Source organism: Triticum dicoccoides, chromosome 5A, assembly GCF_002162155.2.
Source record: "Triticum dicoccoides isolate Atlit2015 ecotype Zavitan chromosome 5A, WEW_v2.0, whole genome shotgun sequence".
NCBI classification, from domain to species: domain Eukaryota; kingdom Viridiplantae; phylum Streptophyta; class Magnoliopsida; order Poales; family Poaceae; genus Triticum; species Triticum dicoccoides.
The window spans coordinates 614,346,025-614,369,114 of NC_041388.1; the positions used below are offsets into that span (position 1 = coordinate 614,346,025).

Sequence of the window (23,090 nt, forward strand, 5' to 3'; positions counted from 1 at the left end):
TGGCTCTAGGGAGCACATGCTCCTGTGTGCCAAAAATGGATTTTACAAATGTCAAAAGAAACTGAAAAAATAGATGTGTTCATTCTCACACCCGAATGCTTCCTGCAAATTTTTAGGGGAAAAAGTTAACCATTGTGACATCTGCAAAAAAAGTCAAATGCCATGTTACCTCCAAATGTTACACTTAATTTTGTTTTTTCACCGACGAAGGACTGCTATCCCGTATCGCATGAAAATGGTGAGGAACATTTGCTACACTAACATGAATATCTACAGAAAATATTAGAATTTTGAATTTATTTACTATTTATTTTGATTTTACTGTTCATTGTGGAGCATATGCTCCACAGAGCAAAAAATCCATGTCCCCGAATTAGCTATTTTTTTAAATAAAATTGAATGTGGCCAGCAGACTTTGGAATTCATTTTTGTGAATCACCTTCCTTCTTGCTCACCATATTGCCGAAAGAACTACTAGTATCTTGAAAACATCTCGCTGCAGCAATGCTTCATTCATAAAAAAATGGCCATGGTTTTGGATCATCCCAACCTTCACTCTCAACAAAAACCTTCTATCGAAGAAGTTGATGCCTCTACATTGTGCATGTGTGAATTGTGATTCCTTTGGTTACGTACTCTTATGTGAATATCTGACGCAAAGAATGGTGCTTTCCATTTAATTAATCTTTGTCACTAGTGTCCATGTTGTATCTTCGCATTAGAATTTAGAATGACTCATTTGTCGGACCTGATATCATTAGCTAATGTCCAGACAGTAAGCCTAAGACATTTCACTATCATTATTACCATTCATGGAAATTAGTTTTAAGGTACTTTTTTGTTGAGAAAATAGTATGCATAAGAGCAGTATATCATAAATCCCCTATAAAATGTTGTTCAGTTGAGTTGATTCACTATATCTGATAGTTAAGCATTTGTGTAAATAGGCCCTCACTAATGCTAAAATATTGCTGATAGGTGAGTTGATTTCAGCTGGTATTAAAATTATTTTTGTATATTGTAGTAGAATTTCTCATATTTCTGGTCGTAAAAAAATACATGTCCAATTTCAACAAGAGTTATGCCAATTTTTATATTTTGTTATTTTTGTTAGAAGAAATGCTTGATTTGAACAAACCAGGTATAGTACATATTCAATTTTGAAACATTTTAATATTCATGGCAAATCAAAGATATTTTTTTAACATTTGAATAAGTATTGTAGAATTTTTGAGCATACAATATTTGTGCACTCTACCTTTTGCTTGCACAACCAGATGGCACATAACATGAAAGAAACTTTAGCTTGTAGAGTCTCAGATCGGTGGTCCATTGCAAGCCAGGGCACGTTGGTGAAAAGAAGCAGCATTCGAAAGAGGCTCGGAATGGCGTTAATGGAGTCACTACTGTGGCATGCACCCCGAGTGTGTGACCTGTAAAACCATAGTTCTCCTTATGTCCCATCGTATCCTCCACATAGCTGGCTCCTTGATATTATTTTTGTAGTGAGGCTCTTTCCAAGCATTCAAATTGACATTTTAGTTGTCACACTTCTAAACATTGTACGTGTTGGAGGTCATCATTATCACCAAATAACTCTTAAAGATAACCTCTGCCATTTGCAAGCAGACACGGGATCTCATTAATGAGTGATTTATGTCGTATCACACTTATAAACTTCAATGCAAAAATGATGTGTGAGAGGTGCTTATTTTTGATAAATATAGTTAAAATCTTAAGCATGTACTCGCGATCTTACCTTTGATTACCGTTGCATGTTGATGGCATCATCTCCAAAAAAAATCATAAGGTTTGTTTTTAGTACTATTCCCAACCAATATCTTGCCACCTACATATTTGTTCAGTCGTTTGTATAGAAGCCTAATTAGTTGTAATGTTTATAGACCAAATTACATTAATTCATTTAGAAAATTACATGTTTTTTGGTTTCATTAGTTCCAAATTACTTTCGTGGCTTTTGTACCATCTACCAATATATTTAAAGTTGTTTCAATTGTTTTGTGCAAGCCGACTCTTATACAAAGAAAAAATGTTATATATCTAGCCGGTGCGAATGCACACGACTTCAAGAATATACGAGAGTGATATCAACACGCACTATCCACAACAGGCCGGTATGGAACGAGAGTAATTCTCCATCAGCATATCTGATATGAGACGACAACGACATTTGGTCACAGAAATGGACGCTTTCAAGTGATGCATCATCGTGTTTTCTACGGTCGCTCCATGAATAGCGCATAGCAGAGCCGCACCTAATACTCCGGCAACTCCCATCATATGAAATGGGTTCAACATCCAATTATGAAATCCTTGGAAGAAAAGGATGAATCAAAATACCGCTGCTACGCCAAAACTCGGCGCAAAGAACCAACCAGATTGCCCCAGTGGATAAATAAGGAATACAAAAACAAAAACAGCAATTGGACCAGAGAATGGGATTGCATTATAAGGCCGCAATTGAACAGACCGAGCAAGTTCAAATTGGCGTAACATGAAACCTATTAGTGCAAAATCCCTGTGGAGAGCTACAAAAGTCCATAGACCACCTAATTGACACCAATGAGTAAAATCTCCTTGTGCTTCGGGCCCCCATAGTAGCAACAAAGAGTGTGCTAAACTATTGGCAGGGGTAGAAACTGCAGCGGTTAAGAAATTACAACCTTCCAAATAGGAACTAACCAATCCATGGGTATACCAAGAAGTTACAAAAGTTGTCCTTGTAAACCAACCCCCTAAAGCGAAATAAGCACAAGGAAAGAGCAATAGGCCAAACCATCCTACAAAAACAAAACGGTCCCTTCGTAACCGGTCATCCATAGTATCAAATAGATCATTTTCTTCTTTAGGAATTCTACCAAGGGCTATAGTCATAGTGATCCTCCTATTCAATTACTTCAACCATTTCCGAGCACCTCATATCACTTTCCAAGGCATATGATAGTTTTATTATCTGTGGACGATTTCTTTCTCGTTCAATGCCCTTTTTCAATGGTCTCGAAGAGAGAAATTTCCCATTTTTATCTATGGAGTCACAGTCACAACCGAAGTCGTGGTAAATCAATGAATTTGATTCGATTTGTTTTTCTTATACTATTTGTTTTTCTTATACTATAGAAATAGAAATAAATTGTTTTTCTTATACTATAGAAAGAAATAAACCTTTGAATTCAGCATTATTCCAAGACTCCTATTTCAAAGTCTATCTTTTAAGGGAAAAATGAAAATAAAAGTAACCCTTCTTTTCCCATTCCCTCTCTATTGCATGGGTGGAAGAACTAAAATAGAGGATTCTGAAAAAATGGACCTTCAAAATCCAATTTTATGTGTAGCGCAAAGGAGTTGCATTTCTTCTTATTCCTATAGAACATCTAGTAACAAGAATATGAAATCGTAAATAGCGAAAAATTCTTGTCTTGTGCGGTCTAAGTCTAAGGAAATAAAAAAAATCGCTTATACAATTTCATCTACATCGAATTTATATATCAGAATAGCGGATAGAGGCATCATTAAAGGAGTCAGGTCTACTTACTTTATGCTTCTTTCCAATTTTATGGTGGATTTGATAAGAAGCGTTTTTGCTTTCTTGATAAATAATCGACAAAAAAAGCATTTTTATATAACCTGCTTGTTTTATTATAATTATAACAAGTCCTATATGGAAATGCCCGCTAAAGAGAAAATCTATTTGATTGTCTCTCGGCCAATATCGATTTTTAGAAAGAAAAAAACAAGAATTTTCTTCTTTTTTTATTAACATTAAGAAAAAAGAATATACTTAAAATGGAATTGGAAATATAATTTTTATAGACTTTTGAAAGAAAAAAGGGTTTCTTGCAACTGTTATTTCTTATTTCTTGCCTATATCATATCACGGAAACCTTTTGCTTTGGAACGTGGAGAGATGGCTGAGTGGACTAAAGTGGCGGATTGCTAATCCGTTGTACAACTTTTTTGTACCGAGGGTTCGAATCCCTCTCTTTCCGCTCCCTTGGATCATTTGGGACTTTCGAATTGGAAAGAATTCTGACCCCCGGATTTTCTCATAGATAAATGTACAAAACAAATCCAATAAGAAAAAAACTGAATTTTTACTCCTCGCGTCCAGGATTCCGTCCTGGGTCATTAGATAAGAATCCAAAGATAAAGAGTGAAACAAAGAATATCACTACTGTATAAACAAAAAGTTTGAGAGTAAGCATTACATAATCTCCAAGATTTTTTTAAGGAATAGATTACCAGTTTTTCCTTACCACACGGATCCACTAGGATGGTTTTTTTATACCTAAAAATGCAAAAAAGAATTCTTGAAAAATATTGCAAGAATTCTTTTATAATAAGCACTCTTATCAATAACAAAAATAGGGTTAGGTTGTTAGGTATTGTGTAGGTACCTACTCAACCTAGGTGCAGGGGAGTAGAAAGGCTGATCCAAATTTATTGTTGTAGCTACCCATTCAATGTAGAAGAATTTAAATTTTAGAATCGAAGGTTCATAATAGAAAAATATATAACTTCTCGGCTTTTACCCATTTTTAATTTTTTTTGGAATGAACACATCATTCAATTTGCCCTATAGAGTACTAAATATTTCATCGAAAACTTACAACAGCTTGCCAAACAAAGGCTAATAGAAAAAAGAATAGAGGTATAACAGGCATAATATCCATGATTGGATTGAAAATAGCATAAGCTTCGGGTAATTTGGCAAAGAAAAAACTAGTAGGATAAAGAACAAAATTAAAACAGATACAGGTTAAACTAAGTATATTAGGCATAACAAGCATTTCATTCTTGTAGAGTAAATAATTGGATTTTTCTTGAGTTGTTTTTTAAGGGAAAGAAGGAAAAGGCAGATTCAAAATCTTTTTTCTTCGGACTTCCCCAAACACAAAATACCTCCTTGTATTCGCACTCTCAAATGAGAGTGGAATAAATTCGACTTTCATATAATATCTTAATAGAATTCCATGTAATGATCAATGCATTTTTTTTGATTCTATATTATCCGCATGTGTAGAATACTAGCAAGAGAATATCCCTCCTTTTTATGTAATTGAAATGGTATTGACGAATAACAAATAAACATACTAGTTTTTATTAGTGTCGCATAAAACCCGAAATGGGGCGTGGCCAAGTGGTAAGGCAGCGGGTTTTGGTCCCGTTACTCGGAGGTTCGAATCCTTCCGTCCCAGATTGTTTGTGATGAAACAAACGGTGAAATCATATAGTATTCCGTATGAGATAAAAGTTTATTAAAGAGAATAATGATATCTTATTCTTTCTCAGAAAACATAATAAAGTCTTAAGTCCAGTCAAATTGACTATCTTTATTTTCATGAAAAAATGGGATCTATCAAGCACATTCAGGATATGCCTCTACTATAAAATCACTTAGTCATATTTTTTTCTTCCTTTTGGTATTCGAGTTGAAGAAGTACGAGAATTCTATAACTACCAAAAACTTTCAATCTTTTCATTGGAATAGTTTATTTAGTTATTATAGTTAATTGTTTTTGGTACTGAAAAAAATATTACTACTAGAATTCTAATTCTAGTAATTAAATTAATTAAACTTTTTTGGAGGTTGATAGTTTATTTATTGAGGAAGAGTCAATCCTTATTTTCTCACTTCAAGATTGATCATGTCGAGCCATCTGTTGAGGGTGGAAATTTAAGAATAAATATGTTTTAATCAAACTTGTTTAGTCGTCTTTTTCAAACTATGTTTCATTCGTATGATAGAATTTTAATATGGTTTTAAATAAATTGGATCTTGGCGGAGGCTTCCCGGATAAATACTTACTTTCTTTTATCCATATTGCTCCACAGATAGCAAGTTTTAATTAGTATAAAAAAACTAAACCAATGACTATTCATGATTCCATCCATATTGGATCAATTCTCTATACCACTTTGCAATGAAAAGAGGAATGTTTGTTATGGTAAAACTTCGTTTAAAACGATGTGGAAGAAAGCAACATGCGACTTGAAGGACATGATCAATTGTGGATTTTGCTATCCATCATTTTCCATAGTAATGAAAATGCTCTTGGCTCGACATAGCCTGTTCTATTTGTTCCGACCAAATTTGTGCTGGGTTTAAGTAACATAGTACATGATGGAGCTCGAGAGGACAATTTTTTTTATCAAGCGAAAGAATCTAGGGTTAGTGAAAACTAATAAATTAGGCCAACTTTGTCAGTCTATCCTTAATATAGAAATAAATCGAAAGGTTAAAATAAGAAGAAAGTCCAATAAAAGTATATCAGAATCAATCCCTCTTATTAGATTTCTATAGAAGAGATAAATGCTTTATCGAAGGAAATAAGAAAAAAAGGGTATGTTGCTACTCTTTTGAAAGAAAAAAAAGGAATTCCCAAGTAATGTCGAAACCCAAGGATTTCACAAATCAAAGATAAAGGATTCCAGAACAAGTAAACACAATTTTCAATTGTCTCAACAACAGAGTTGGATCAGAATAAGGAATAAAAGTCAATTCGTTCGAAATGAGACAAAGAAAAGAGTTTAAAGACGACTCAAAATTTTTGGAAGGATTTTGCCTTCAAAGTTTGTCAGGCAAAATTAGCCCACTTGAGTCATGAGTATAAATGAAATTTGTTTTTTCTGTAAGGAAATTAATGCACGTCATAGTCTAATTTCTATTATTATCGACAGAAATTTGAATCATTTTCTCGAGCCGTATGAGGAGAAAACCTCCTATACGTTTCTAGGGGGGGCGTTGTTTATCTACATCTATCCCAATAAGCTGTCTATCGAATCGTTGCAATTGATGTTCGATCTCGAAGAGAAGGAAGAGATCTTCAAAAATTAGGTTTTTATGATCCGATAAAGAATCAAACTTGTTTAAATGTTCCAGCTATTCTCTATTTCCTTGAAAAGGGTGCTCAACCAACAAGAACCGTTTATGATATTTTAAGGAAGGCGGAATTCTTTAAAGAAAAAGAAAGTACTTTGAGTTAATTGAAGAACTAAATGAATCAAAAAGTAGGATAGGAGAAGATTATTAGTATTCCTAGTTGTCTAATTATTTAGACACAATTTACCTCTTTTTTTATCCTATTTGGATTTATATTATATCGTGCCAATCCAATATAAGCCCCTATTTTATTTACTTTTTCTATCTAATTTGTTTTCTTACCATTGTATTTCCATTGACAAAGGTCTATTGAACAAATAGAATTTGTAGATAGATGGGTCTCTTTATCCTCACTCCATATTCAATTTTTCTGCCTACACTTCGCTCAAATGGTAAGGGTGTTCCTCTTGCATGTATTCTCATACAATATAATATATATATATAATAAAAATCGCTAAAAATAAGGAGAATTTGGGCATCGTGATTAGGGTCGCTCTTTTTTTAACTTTACTTTAGTGGAATTTAACCGGACCTGTTCGTTTCGGCATTTGAGTGTTTTTCATGGTCGATAAAAAAATCTTTTGATATCTTGTTAGTTCAATGTTTTGACAGAAGCGCATGGTGTAATTCCATTGATTTTTGGATTTCGATCGTATCTAAGATTTTTTTATCTGGGTTGCTAACTCAATGGTAGAGTACTCGGCTTTTAAGTGCGACTATGATCTTTTACACATTTGGATGAAACAACAAATTCAACCAGACTCTTGGTAGAGTCTAGAAGACCACGACTGATCCTCAAAGGTAATGAATGGAAAAGTAGCATGTCGTAATAAAATCAATCTTTTTTTGAATGGAATCCAAAATTACGATTTTCTGGGTCTAGTGAATAAATGGATAGAGCCTGGCTCCAATTCTGGTAAAATAAAAAGCAACAAGCTGAACTTCCTAATTGGAATGATTCCCCGCTCTAATTAGACGTTAAAAATAGATTAGTGCCGGATGCGGGGAAAGCTTGGGTTTTCCTATGAGTGGACCCTTTATTTTTTATTTTTTTAGAAATCCTAATTATTCTTGATTATGGATTGAATAAGGGATGTTATGGATTGAATGTGTAAAAGAAGCAGTATATTGATAAAGAGGCTGTATTCCAAAGTCAAAAGAGCGATTGGCCTGCAAAAATAAAAAAACTTGTTTTGTTCTTTTTTTTAATTAGAACAAACCTAAACTAATTGGGGAGAAAAGGAGCAGAAAAAGATCTGTGGATTAGACTCCCTTTCTTTCCAGGGTTTGTATTAAAAATGCAACACCCTGTTCTGACCATATTGCACTATGTATCATCATTCCATAAACCGAGAAATGCTTCTTCTCTCTGATTCAAGTAGAAATACAAATGGAAAAATTCGAAGGGTATTCAGAAAAACATAAATCTCGTCAACAATACTTTGTCTACCCACTTCTCTTTCAGGAATATATTTATGCATTTGCCCACCATTGTGGATTAAATAGTTCTGAACCTGTGGAAATAGTTGTTAGTTGTAATAACAAGAAATTTAGTTCACTACTTGTGAAACGTTTAATTATTCGAATGTATCAGCAGAATTTTTTGGATAACTCGGTTAATCATCCTAACCAAGATCGATTATTGGATTACAAAAATTATTTTTATTCCGAGTTTTATTCTCAGATTCTATCTGAAGGGTTTGCGATCGTTGTGGAAATCCCATTCTCGCTACGGGAATTATTTTGTTCGAAAGAAAAAGAAATACCAAAGTTTCAGAATTTACGCTCTATTCATTCAATATTTCCCTTTTTAGAAGACAAATTTTTGCATTTGGATTATCTATCACATATAGAAATACCCTATCTATCCATTTGGAAATCCTGGTTCAACTCCTTCAATACCGTATCCAAGATGTTCCATCTTTGCATTTATTGCGATTCTTTCTCAATTATTATTCAAATTGGAATAGTTTTATTACTTCAATGAAATCCATTTTTATTTTTCAAATAGAAAATAAAAGACTATTTCGATTCCTACATAACTCTTATGTATCAGAATATGAAATTTTTTGTTATTTCTTCATAAACGATCTTCTTGCTTACCGTTAGCATCTTCTGGAACTTTTCTGGAACGAATCCACTTATCTAGGAAGATGGAACATTTTGGGATAATGTACCCTGGTTTTTCTCGGAAAACCCTATGGTTCTTTATGGATCCTCTTATGCATTATGTTTGATATCAAGGAAACGCAATTCTTGCATCAAAAGGCACTTTTTTTGATGAAGAAATGGAAATGCTACCTTATCAATTTCTGGCAATATTATTTCTGTTTTTGGACTCAGCCGCGAAGAATCCATATAAACCAATTAGCAAACTCTTGCTTTGATTTTATGGGGTACCTTTCAAGTGTACCAAAAAGTTCTTTGTTAGTAAGGAATCAAATGCTGGAGAATTCATTTCTAATAGATACTCGAATGAAAAAATTCGATACCATAGTCCCCGCTACTCTCCTCATAGGATACTTATCAAAAGCTCAATTTTGTATTGGATCGGGGCATCCTATTAGTAAACCCATTTGGACAGATTTATCAGATTGGGATATTCTTGATCGATTTGGTCGGATATGTAGAAATCTTTTTCATTATCATAGTGGATCTTCGAAAAAACGGACTTTGTATCGACTAAAGTATATACTTCGACTTTCATGCGCTAGAACTTTAGCTCGTAAACATAAAAGCACGATACAGACTTTTATGCAACGATTGGGTTTGGCATTTTTAGAAGAATTTTTTATGGAAGACGAGTAAGTTTTTTCTTTGATGTTCACCAAAACAACTCTTTTTTCTTTCTGTGGATCACACACTGAGCGTATTTGTTATTTGGATATTATATGTATTAATGACCTGGTCAACCCTCTTAATTAATCATTAGACAAAATTAAGAAACATGAAAGGGTTGATAAATGATCAAGAAAAAACTTTTCTATTTTTCATTCTGAAATGTTCTTTTTATTATAATAAACAGTAGGTGAATCAACTTACTAATTAAAAAAATTAGTAGAACTTCCTCTTTGGAATAGAAATTGGCTATTTCTACATAGGGAAAGTTGTGACGCCCCCGATTTAATCGTACACTAATCATGCACGCAAATGTGTACGATCAAGATCAGGGACTCACGGGAAGATATCACAACACAACTCTACAAATAAAATAAGTCATACAAGCATCATAATACAAGCCAGGGGCCTCGAGGGCTCGAATACAAGTGCTCGATCATAGACGAGTCAGCGGAAGCAACAATATCTGAGTACAGACATAAGTTAAACAAGTTTGCCTTAAGAAGGCTAGCACAAACTGGGATATAGATCGAAAGAGGCGCATGCCTCCTGCCTGGGATCCTCCTAACTACTCCTGGACGTCGTCAGCGGGCTGCACGTAGTAGTAGGCACCTCCGGTGTAGTAGGGGTCATCGTCGATGGTGGCGTCTGGCTCCTGAACTCCAACATCTGGTTGCGACAACCAGAAAGAAAGGAAAAGGGGAAAAAGGGGGGAGAAAGCAACCGTGAGTACTCATCCAAAGTACTCGCAAGCAAGGAACTACACTACATATGCATGGGTATATGTGTAAGGAGGCCATATCAGTGGACTGAACTGCAGAATGCCAGAATAAGAGGGGGGTAGCTAATCCTGTCGAAGACTACGCTTCTGGCAGCCTCCGTCTTGCAGCATGTAGGAGAGAGTAGATTGAAGTCCTCCAAGTAGCATCTTCAAGTAGCATCTCATAGCATAATCCTACCCGGCGATCCCCTCCTCATATCCCTGAGGTAGAGCGACCACCGGTTGTATCTGGCACTTGGAAGGGTGTGTTTTATTAAGTATCCGGTTCTAGTTGTCATAAGGTCAAGGTACAACTCCAAGTCGTCCTGTTACCGAAGATCACGGCTATTCGAATAGATTAACTTCCCTGCAGGGGTGCACCACATAACCCAACATGCTCGATCCCATTTGGCCGGACACACTTTCCTGGGTCATGCCCGGCCTCGGAAGATCAACACGTCGCAGCCCCACCTAGGCTCAACAGAGAGGCCAGCACGCCGGTCTAAACCTAAGCGCACAGGGGTCTGGGCCCATCGCCCATAGCACACCTGCACGTTGCGTACGCGGCCGAAAGCAGACCTAGCCTAGTGGCGTTCCAGTCCAATTCGGCGCGCGCCGCTCCGTCGCTGACGTCTGAAGTGCTTCGGCTGATACCACGACATCGGGATACCCATAACTACTCCCACGTAGATGGTTAGTGCGTATAGGCTCGTAGCCAGACTCAGATCAAATACCAAGATCTCGTTAAGCGTGTTAAGTATCCGCGAACGCCGAACAGGGCCAGGCCCACCTGTCTCCTAGGTGGTCTCAACCTGCCCTGTCGCTCCGCCACAAAGTAACAGTCGAGGGCCGTCGGGAACCCAGGCCCACCTCTACCGGGATGGAGCCACCTGTCCTTTCAGCCCCCTCGTCAGAATCACTTGCGGGTACTCAATGAGCTGACCCGACTTTAGTCACCATCTGTATAGTATGTATGTATGTATAGTATATACCCGTGATCACCTCCCAAGTGATCACGGCCCGATAGTATAGCAAGGCAGACTGACAAGAATGTAGGGCCAATGATGATAAACTAGCATCCTATACTAAGCATTTAGGGTTGCAGGTAAGGTATCAATGACTGTAGCAGCAATGACAGGCTATGCATCAGAATAGGATTAACGGAAAGCAGTAACATGCTACACTACTCTAATGCAAGCAGTATAGAGGAGAATAGGCGATATCTGGTGATCAAGGGGGGGGCTTGCCTGGTTGCTCAGACAAGGAGGGGTCGTCAACACCGTAGTCGATCACAGGGGGTACCGGCATCGTCACGGGGTCTATCGGAGAGAAGAGGGGGGAGAAACAATAAATACATAGCAAGCAAGTGCATAACAGTACAACAAGCAGAGCTAGACGTGTTCTAACGCGGTATGAGGTGATACCGGTGAAGGGGGAAAACATCCGGGAAAGTATCCCCGGTGTTCCGTGTTTCCGGGCAGATGAACCGGTGGTGAAATGTTGCAGGTTCACTATGCTAGGGACGCGTGGCAGACGAACGGGCTGCGTTTCCGGGTTCGTCTCGTCGTTCTGAGCAACTTTCATGTTGAAAATATTTTAATCCGAGTTACGGATTAAAAGATATGAATTTTAAAAGATTTTAACAATTTTGGAATTTAATTATTTATTTAATTAATTCGAAAAAATGTATTTATGACGTCAGCATGATGTCATGCTGACGTCAGCAGTCAACAGGGGTTGACTGAGGCAACCCTGACATGTGGGTCCCGTTCGTCAGTGACTGTTAACTAATTACCCTAGTTTAGTTTAATTAACAGTAGTTAATTAGGTTAATTAGCCATTAGGTTAATCTAATTATAATTAATTAACTTAATTAATTCCTTAATTAATTAATTAATTTTATCGTTATTATTTTTTTTAATTCTTTTCTTCTTCTTTTTTTTTAATTAAATTGTTCTGGGGCGGGCCCCCCTTGTCATTGGCCCATAGGGGTCCAGCGGGCTAACGGGCGCGGTTGCTGGGGAGAAGCCCCGTGAGCGTGCGGGCATGCGGGCGCCAATTGGGTGAGCCCGGGCGTAGGCCGATGGGGCACCGCGGGGCGAACGCCGGCAGCGGGCGAGCAAGGGCCGACGGTAGTGAGCGCGCGAGCGCATGGCAGCCGCGGAGTGCGGGCAGGGGAGCCCGGGGGTGCGGCGACGCGGGGCAGGACGCGCCCAGGGCGGCGATGCGCGCTGGGGGCCGAGGCGCAGGTCGCGGGTGGCGCAGCATGCAAGTGCGGCGCGACGGCGGCCACGGGATGCAGCGGGCGAGCACGGTGACGGCGGCGCGCGCGCATAGAGGAGGAGGGAGGAAGAGGGAGGCAGTGGCTCACATAGGAGGGGGGAGGGGTCATGGCAGCGGGCTCGGGAAGGTGGCGGCAGGGTCGCCGGCGATGGGGGCGGCAGAGGGCGGCGCCGTTCGGGGAAGCAGCCGGCGTCGGGGTCGAGCGGCACCGGGCTCGGGGCGTTCTAGATGGGAGGAGGACGAGCAGGCGACGATGACGGTGGGTGGCTCCGGCGAAGTAGTGGCGGGACGAGGCATCGGCGGTGTGCGGCGGTGGCGGCGCCCTGGGCGCGGCTCAGATCCAGTCGGGGAGGTCGAGGTGGAGGACGGGGCGCCAGGGCATCGAGTGACGCCGGTGACGGCGAGGGGCGACGGAGCGCCGCAGGCAGCGATCGGCGTCGAGGGCGAGGCCCTGGATCTAGAAGGGATCGGGCAGAGGAGGGGCAAGGGGATCGGGGGGTGGGGGGTTTGTGCGGTCGTGGGAGGGTGGCGGCGCCAGGAGGGGAGCGAGGGGGAGTGGGGGGTGAGTGGGGTGACGGGGTGGGGTTAGGGTTCCGGGGGCGTGGGGTTATGGGGGGGTGGCCGGCTGGGCCTTTGCCCAGTTGGGCCGGTGGTGGCCTAGTCGGCTGGGCCGTCAGGCCCAGTGGGGGGTCCTTTTATATATATATTTTTTGGTTTGTTTTCTGTTTGTTTTTTTTGTATTATCTTTTCTTTATTTATTTTCTTTTAATTTCTGTTTTATAAAATATAAATACAACTCCTAATTTAATGTTATAATTTATTCTACTGCCCCAAAAGTTCAACACCTAATTAAAACAGTTTGCATTATTATTATTTTTAAAAGGCATTTAATTAATTGTCATAGTTGCTATTTTAATTAGTTTAGAGCCTTTAAACATTTTATAAAAATGTAGTTTCACCTCCATAATTACCTATGTATTATTTGGTTCACTCCGAACATTTAAATTTTAATATTTGAAAACTTTTATTGTTTACTCGATTTTGTATTTGAAATTCGAACCGGTTTTTGAACTAACTCGAGATTAGCAACTATAAACGAGGTGACGTGGCATCATTAGCAGAGGGTCACTGTAGCTTAATTACCCGGGCGTCACAAAAGTCGTGTGCAATGAAAAATGCAAGCACGATTTGGGGAGGGGTTTTTCTCTATTGTAACAAGGAAGAATTATCTACTCCATCCGACTAGTTTCGGGTTCGAGTCCCAGGCAACCCATATAGAAAAGACCCATCAAAGCTTTTAACTTTGACTCACTTCATTTACAAATACAAAATTATTGGTTTGGTTAATTTAGTTATATGGATAGCTAGGGCTGACTTGGTTGACATTGGTATATAGTCTATGTTATACTGTTAAATAACAAGCCTTCTATTATCTATATTCTAGTTAATACGTGTGCTTGGGAGTCCTTGCAATTTGAATAAACCAAGATCTTACCATGACTGCAATTTTAGATAGACGCGAAAGTACAAGCCTGTGGGGTCGCTTCTGCAACTAGATAACTAGTACTGAAAATCGTCTTTACATCGGATGGTTCGGTGTGACGCCACGATTCAATCGTACACTAACCATACACGCAAACGTGTACGATCAAGATCAGGGACTCACGGGAAGATATCACAACATAACTCTACAAATAAAAAAATAAGTTATACAAGCATCATATTACAAGCCAGGGGCCTCGAGGGCTCGAATACAAGAGCTCGATCATAGACGAGTCAGCGGAAGCAACAATATCTGGGTACAGCCATAATTTAAACAAGTTTGCCTTAAGAAGGCTGGCACAAACTGGGATACAGATTGAAAGAGGCGCGGGCCTCCTGCCTGGGATCCTCCTAATCTACTCCTGATCGTCGTCAGCGGCCTGCACGTAGTAGTAGGCACCTCCCGAGTAGTAGCAGTCGTCATCGACAGTGGCGTCTGGCTCCTGGACTCCAACATCTGGTCATAGCAATCGGGTATAGAAAAAGGGAAAAGGGGGAGCAAGGCAACCATGAGTACTCATCCAAAGTACTCGCAAGCAAGGAACTACACTACATATGTATGCATTGGTATGAAATGGAAAAGAGGTAACATATGTGGACTGAACTGTAGAATGCCAGAATAAGAGGGGGATAGCTAGTCCTGTCGAAGACTACGCTTCTGGAAATCTCCATCTTGCAGCATGTAGAAGAGAGTAGATGGTAAGTTCACCAAGTAGCATCGTATAGCATAATCCTACCCGGTGATCCTCCCCTCGTCGCCCTGTTAGAGAGCGATCACCGGGTTGTATCTGGCACTTAGAAGGGTGTGTTTTATTAAGTAACCGGTTCTAGTTGTCATAAGGTCAAGGTACAACTCCAAGTCGTCCTGTTATCGAAGATCACAGCTATTCGAATAGATTAACTTCCCTGCAGGGGTGCACCACATTTCCCAACACGCTCGATCCCCTTTGTCCGGGCACACTTTCCTGAGTCATGACCGGCCTCAGAAGATCAACACGTCGCAGCCCTACCTAGGCACAACAGAGAGGTCTGCATGCCGGTCTAAATTCTATGGCGCAAGGGTCTGGGCCCATCGCCCATTGCACACCTACACGTTGCAAATGCGGCCGGCGAGCAGACCTAGCCTCCCTTATACAAGAGCAGGCATTCCAGTCCAACCCAGCGTGCGCCGCTCAGTCGCTGACGTCACGAAGGCTTCGGCAGATACCATGACGTCGAGTGCCCATAAATGTTCCCGCGTAGTTGGTTAGTGCGTATAGGCCAGTAGCCAGACTCAGATCAAATACCAAGATCTCGTTAAGCGTGTTAATTGAAGTATCCGCGAACGCCGACCAGGGACAGGCCCACCTCTCTCCTAGGTGGTCTAAACCTGCCCTGTCGCTTCGCCACAAAGTAACAGTCGGGGGCCGTCGGGAACCCAGGCCCACCTCTACCGGGATGGAGCCACCTGCCCCTTCAGCCCCCATCTCCGAACAGTATCATAAGTAATGTAACAGTATAAAGTATATATCATATGCCGATGATCACCTCCCGAAGTGATCACGGCCCAGTAGTATAGCTTGGCAGATGGACAAGAGTGTAGGGCCACTGATGGAACACTAGCATCCTATACTAAGCATTTAGGATTGCAGGTAAAGGTAACAACAGTAGTAGCAAGGACATGCTATGCATCATGATAGGATAACGGAAAGCAGTAACATGCTACACTACTCTAATGCAAGCAGTAGAGAGAAGAATAGGCGATATCTGGTGATCAAAGGGGGCTTACCTGGTTGCTCTGGCAAGAGAGAGGCATCATCAACACCGTAGGCGTACTGGGTAGCAGTGGCGTCGGTCTCGGTGTCTAGCGAGAGAAGATGGGGAAGAAACAATAAATATAATGCAAACAAATGCATGACGATGCATGACATGACAAAGCGTGATGCTAGGTGTGCCCTAACGCGGTATGAGGTGATACCGGTGAAGGGGGGAAGGGAAGGATGAAACCAGTGACTCGTTGAAGACAATGATTTGTTGGACCGGTTCCAGTTGCTGTGACAACTGTACGTCTGGTTGGGGCGGCTAGTGTAAGTGCATCTAGTGACACCCCTAGTTGGTTTTGGAGTATTGACGACAAACCTAGTTGAGGGACTAATGTGTTTGTGAGAATTGCAGGATAACACAGGTAGAAGTCCCTCATTGATTCGGTTTTGTTACCAGAGATGACCCCTAAAAATGTATGAAGACATTGATGTCAAAGGTGGTATATGAAGATATTCACATTGAAGACTATGACAAGAGAAGACATCGCATGAAGACTATGGAGCTCGAAGACTTAGATCTTTCGTAGTTCTTTTTCTTCTTTGTTGAGTCATAGGAACCACCGTACTGTTAAGTGGGGTCCAAGAGAACCAGTCAGAATGACTGAAGTGATGCTTAACCAAAACCTATGTCTTCGAGTGAAGACTATGAGAGTGAATCTTGTCCAGAGTCGGACAAGTCAGCTTTTCTTGTAGCCCAAGTAAAGTTGCCGTGTGAGTTTGAAATCTGACCGTTGGAACACGTGTCAGTTCCTTAGTGACCCAGGGTCATTTCGGACAAATCAGGTCAGGTTGCCTAGTGGCTATAAATAGCCCACCCCCTACAACCATAAACGGTTGGCTGCTCAGAGTTAGAGTACGGCTTTTGTCGTTTGTGAGCAACCCACCTCGAAGCCTTTGAGAGAGAATTCCTTGCGAGGATAAAGCCCTAACCACCCAGAGCCAAAGAGAGTTAGGCATCACTTAAGTCTTCTTGTCTGTGTGATCTGAAGACTTATTACACTTGAGGAATGTGAATCCTCCAGCCGGTTAGGCGTCACGTTCTGAGCATCCAAGAGACATTATGGATCGCCGGTGAACGAAGTCTGTGAAGGTTTGGGAGTCTACCTTGAAGACTTACCAGAGTGATTGGGCGAGGTCTGTGTGACCTTAGCTCAAGGGGAATACGGTGAGGACTGGGTGTCCTGAGCTGCGTGTTCAGGACTGGGTGTCCGGGACTGTGTGTCCTCAGGTTTAAATACCTAGCCGCCCCAACCAGACGTACAGTTGTCACAACAACTGGAACTGGTCCAACAAATCATTGTCTTCAACGAGTCACTGGTTTCGTCCTTCCCTTCCCTTTACTTACTGTTACTCCTTGTGAAGTCATTGTATGATTGCACTATCTTTTATCTTCACAGAGTGACTGCGTGTTCTGTTTGGCTTCATAATATCTTCCTACCTAATCCTTACTACAATGCTGCTATTAGTCATTGTGCTCTCACTGCATTGAATACTTGACTATGGTTTCCCTAGTGTAGTCTACCTTCCGCTGCATGGTAATAGGTTTATTTCTATCGTTTGTCTTTGAAACTTCCACGTTTTGAAGACTTTCATGAAAATCGCCTATTCACCCCCCCTCTAGTCGATATAACGCACTTTCGATTAGTATCAGAGCAAGGTACTCCCTTGTTCTATGTGATTCGGTTTAACCACCTGGAGTTTTAGCTATGTCGACTGCAGGGATAATTAAAGTCTCCGCTGCGTGCCCCGTCTTCGATGGAACTAAATATCCCTACTGGAAGAATAAGATGCACATGCATCTTGAAGCCATTGACGTCGACCTATGGTATGTCGTCAAGAACGGCGTTCCCAAGGGTGGAGAAGGTGTCACTGCTGCTGATGTCAAGAAGTTCGGACAACTGGACTCTACTGCCAAGAATATCATCTGTGGTCATCTGACCAAAGGACAGTGTGGCCGTGTGAGTGCTTTGGAAACATCTAAGCTAGTCAGTGTTCTTTGCAACCTATTCAACCGCTTCAAGCGAAATGAGAATGAGAATGTCCAGCTCACGTTTGATTGACTCACTGACATCACAAATGAGCTTCAAGCCCTCGGCGCTATTGAGATTACCAAGCATGAAGTCGTCAAGACACTACTGAGATCACTTGACAGTTCGTTTGACACCCTAGCCCTGATGATTCAAGAACGTCCTGATTTCAAGACACTCGATCCGTCTGACATACTTGAGAGGCTCAACACACATGAGTTTCAGCTTTCTGAGAAAAGAGATATCTACGGTCCAAACTATGGGCGAACTCGTGCCTTGAAGGCAAAAGCTGTCTCCTCATCTGAAGAAGAATCTGACAGCAGTTCTGATGATCATGAATACATTGGAAGGGAACTTGCTATGCTTGTGAAGAAGTTCCAAAAATTCACCAAGAAGAAAGGTTTTAGAAAGTCTTCACGATCAAGCTCAAGGAATGATGAATCTTCTGCTCATGACTACAAGAAGAAAACATGTCACAAGTGCAAGAAACCTGGCCACTTCATCTCTGAGTGTCTGCAGTGGGACAATGAGAACAAAAAGAAGAAGAAGAGCAAGGAATATGACTCTGACGACAAGAAGAAGAAGAAATACTCAAAGTCTTCTTCCAAGTCTTCCTCAAAATTCTCATCACACAAGAAGAGCTCATCTGGCAAGGCACGTGCGTTTGTTGGCAAGGAAATGGATTCAGAGGAGGAGACCGCTTCTGAGGAGGCGGAGGTGGAGTCTGAGGAGGAGTCCGATTCTGGCATTGCAAGTATGGCTACAGCATACGTTGCCAAGTCCATCTTCAACACTGAAGACAATGACTTCACCACCGACACCGATGCAAATGACAAGGACTACGCCGCTCCTACCTACTGCTTCATGGCACGCGGTGCCAAGGTAAACACACGCACTACTCACTATCAAACATCTAGTGACGATGACTCTGATTGTGGTTCAAGACTCAGCTACAAAACACTTGCTAAAATTGCAACTGAACAACAGAAAGCCATGGAACATATTCAAAAACTGTTAGACAAAAGCGATGATCTGATAGGCGCTGAAATGACTCGATCTGAGTCCTTAATTGAAGACATAAAAAATCTTCACATTAAGTATGAGGAACTTGAAAGTCGTCATGAAATGCTCTCAACAAATCATGAAAAGCTTTCCTATGATTATCTTCAAAGGAAGCAAGATCTTGAGAAATTGAGAGCGGCTCATGAAGATCTTCAAAAGGAAAATGAGTCACTTCGCGCCAAACAGATCAGTTCCGCTCAGGAAGGATTTGAACCACCATGTCTTAAATGCATCGAGCGTGACAACGCTACTTCTGTTGCTGAGTGTTCTACTGCTGCTACTGTTGCAATATCTTCAACTGTTGATGTGGTAACTAACCCCTCTGCTGAGGATACCACTGCTATTGCTGATGAGAATGCTAGGTTGAAGACATTGCTTGAAACAGGGATGTACAAAAGTCTCAAAGGGCATCAGACACTATGTGATGTCCTCAAAAGGCAGATCCTGAACCGAAACCCTAGGAAAGAGGGTGTTGGGTTCGTAAGGAAAATGAATGATGATGGCTCTTACTGGAAACCTGAGCAGTACCCCAAAACCACATGGGTTGCTGCAAAGGAACCTTCAGCAGATCCACCCAATCTATCTGGCTTCACTTGTGCTAACCCCATTGTCATTGATGAATCCTTTGATGCAAACTATAAACTGTTTAAGAATCAGAATGGTGAAGTGTTTGCCAGGTACATTGGTACTAACTGCAGGAATGGACCGCCTATAAAGAAGATCTGGGTGCCGAAAAGGTGTTTGGAAAATCTTCCTGTGAATGTCATCATGACACCACAGATGAAGAAGACAAACCCCAGACCACAGGCTTCATACAGCCCAAAGGCTTCATACAGATAGAGGACTCACCTGAGTCGCACTAACGCAAATGTTTTGCAGGGAAACCATACTCGGGCCTATGAATATGAGCGCAGTTCATCGAACCGCCATGTTCATAAGACCAAGAACTATTCTGCTTATTCTTATGAGTACTATTGTCAGCCTGCAAGACTTTTTGCTAGGGCTCCAAAGCCAAAGTTCTCAGACGCTGCACTTAGACTTATTGCTTCTAAGCCACCCTTGAAGATGTGGGTGGCTAAGAAAGCTTAACTCTCTTTTGCAGGGAAAGGTCTCCAGCAGAAAACCAAAATCGTCTGACGCTATTGCTGGGGACCTTAAACATCTTGTAGGGCGCAAGATCAAATGCCCGAGTGGTCTTACTATGTACTTCGTTCCTGAATCGCTTGCTACTCTCCCTATTAGTCCTAATCTGGATCTAAGCTTTCATAACCCACTGGTTCGTCAAATGTTTTTGCTTCACAATTCTCTTCGTGAAGCCTATCCCCCTAACTGCACTGTAGGGTACGACACCAGCGTCTTCAGAATGGATTATTGATAGTGGGTGTACCAATCACATGACTGGCAAAAGAAGACTTCTTATGGACTCAACCTTACGTCCATCCGACAAGAGTCACATCACATTTCTGACACTGGTAAAAGTAAGGTATTGGGTCTAGGTAGAGTTGCAATCTCAAAGGATCAACACATGGATAAAGTCATGCTTGTTGAATCCCTTGGCTTCAACTTAATGTCTGTCTCAATGCTTTGTGATTTGAACTTGATCGTAATGTTTGGAAAATATCGCTGCCTTGTTCTAATGGAATCTGACAAGTCTCTAGTGTTTGAAGGGTATCAGAAAGATGATTTGTACGTGGTAGATTTCTCAGCAGGACCATAGCTTGCCGTATGTCTTCCAGCAAAAGCTTCAGAATGCTGGCTCTGGCATCGGAGGCTAGGGCATGCTGGCATGAGGAACCTCCACACCCTTGCAAAGAAGAAGCATGTCATAGGCATCGAGGGCATCAAGTTCAAGAAAGATCACTTATGCGGTGCCTGTGAAGCAGGAAAGATGACGAGGGCGAAACATCCCTCGAAGACAATCATGACAACTACTCGACCCTTCGAACTGCTCCACATGGATCTTTTCGGTCCTACTCATTACTCAACTCCTACTACTACTGCTTGTCTCTATGGCTTTGTCATTCTTGATGATTATTCTAGATATACTTGGGTGCACATAATCCTCTACAAGATCGAAGTGCAGGATGTCTTCAGACGCTTCGCCAATCGAGCAATGAACAATTATGGCGCCAAGATAAAGCACATCAGAAGTGACAATGGCACTGAATTCAAGAACACTGGCCTTGACACATATCTTGATACTTTGGGCATCACACATGAATTCTCAGCCCCGTACACGCCACAACAGAATGGCGTCGTCGAACGCAAGAACAGAACACTCATTGAGATGGCCCGAATGATGCTTGATGAATACAAGACTCCAAGAAAATTCTGTCCTGAAGCCATTGATACTGTATGCCATACAATCAATCGTGTTTATCTTCACAAGCTTCCGAACAAGACATCTTATGAGCTCCTTACTGGCAAGAAGCCAAATGTCAGTTACTTCAGAGTATTTGGCGCCAGGTGCTGGATCAAGGATCCACATCACACTTCAAAATTTGCACCAAAAGCACATGAGGGTTTTATGCTTGGATATGGAAAGGATTCGCACTCCTACAGAGTCTTCAATCTCTTTCATTATAAAGTGGTTGAAACAGTGGATGTGCAATTTGATGAGACTAACAGTTCACAAAGAGAACACCTGCCAAATGTGCTAGATGAAGTTCCATCCAATGAATCAATCAAGCTAATGGGAACTGGAGAAATCATACCCTCTGAAGCTCAACCTGAAGAGGAACTTATCATCTCCGCAACTGATCAACCTGAAGACAATGCTCAGTCTGAAGACAATCCCTCTAACAACGACAATGATCAGCAAGAGCAAAATCTTCGCCCTGTACATCCTCGTGTTGCCAATGAAGTGCAGATTGAGAGAATAATTGATAGCATCAATGCACCTGGTCCGCTCACTCGTTCAAGGGCAACTCAGCTAGCAAATTTCTGTGGGCACTTCGCATTTGTCTCAATAACAGAACCCAAGAAAGTCGAAGAAGCCTTCATGGAACCTGAATGGATTCAAGCTATGCAAGAAGAGCTTCAACAGTTTGAGCTGAATAATGTATGGGAACTGGTTAAGCGTCCTGATCCTCGGAAGCACAATATAATAGGCACCAAATGGATATACCGCAACAAGCAAGATGAGCATGGTCAAGTTGTCAGAAACAAAGTTCGTCTCGTTGCTCAAGGATATACTCAAGTGGAAGGCATTGACTTCGACGAAACATTTGCTCCTGTGGCTAGACTTGAAGCCATACGCATACTGCTGGCCTATGCAAATCATCATAACATACTTCTATATCAAATGGATGTGAAGAGCGCCTTTCTCAATGGCAAGATTGAAGAAGAAGTGTATGTTGCACAACCGCCTGGCTTTGAAGATCCAAAACATCCTGACATGGTATACAAGCTCAACAAGGCACTTTATGGCCTCAAACAAGCCCCTCGGGCTTGATATGACACACTCAAATACTTCCTGAAGAGCAAAGGCTTCATACCTGGTTCCCTCGACCCCACTCTCTTCACAAAGACATATGATGGTGAACTGTTTGTGTGCCAAATATATGTGGATGACATTATCTTCGGCTGCACCAATCAGAAGTACAGTGAAGAGTTTGGATATATGATGCAAGAGCAATATCAGATGTCCATGATGGGAGAGCTGAAGTTCTTCCTCGGTCTTGAAATACGACAGCAATGCAACGACATCTTCATATCTCAAGAGAAGTATCTCAAAGATTGCATGAAGAAGTTCGGTATGCAAGACTGCAAAGGCTTCACGACGCCAATGCCAGCCAAACATCATCTGGGTCCTGACGACAATGGTAAAGAGTTCGATCAAAAGGTATACCGCTCCATGATTGGTTCTTTGCTTT

The 23,090-nt window shown here is 41.3% G+C and overlaps 1 non-coding gene and 3 pseudogenes across 1 annotated transcript; 3 read left to right on the forward strand and 1 right to left on the reverse strand.

The window, feature by feature from the left end:
* Window positions 1–2,118: 2,118 nt before the first annotated feature.
* Window positions 2,119–3,067, reverse strand: LOC119300163 (annotated as a pseudogene).
* Window positions 3,068–3,919: 852 nt separating this feature from the next.
* TRNAS-GCU lies at window positions 3,920–4,007 on the forward strand. The gene has a single exon. It is a non-coding gene; the product is annotated as a tRNA-Ser (tRNA).
* Window positions 4,008–8,143: 4,136 nt separating this feature from the next.
* Window positions 8,144–9,826, forward strand: LOC119298106 (annotated as a pseudogene).
* Window positions 9,827–14,156: 4,330 nt separating this feature from the next.
* Window positions 14,157–23,090, forward strand: part of LOC119303412 — a 62,402-nt pseudogene continuing 53,468 nt past the window's right edge.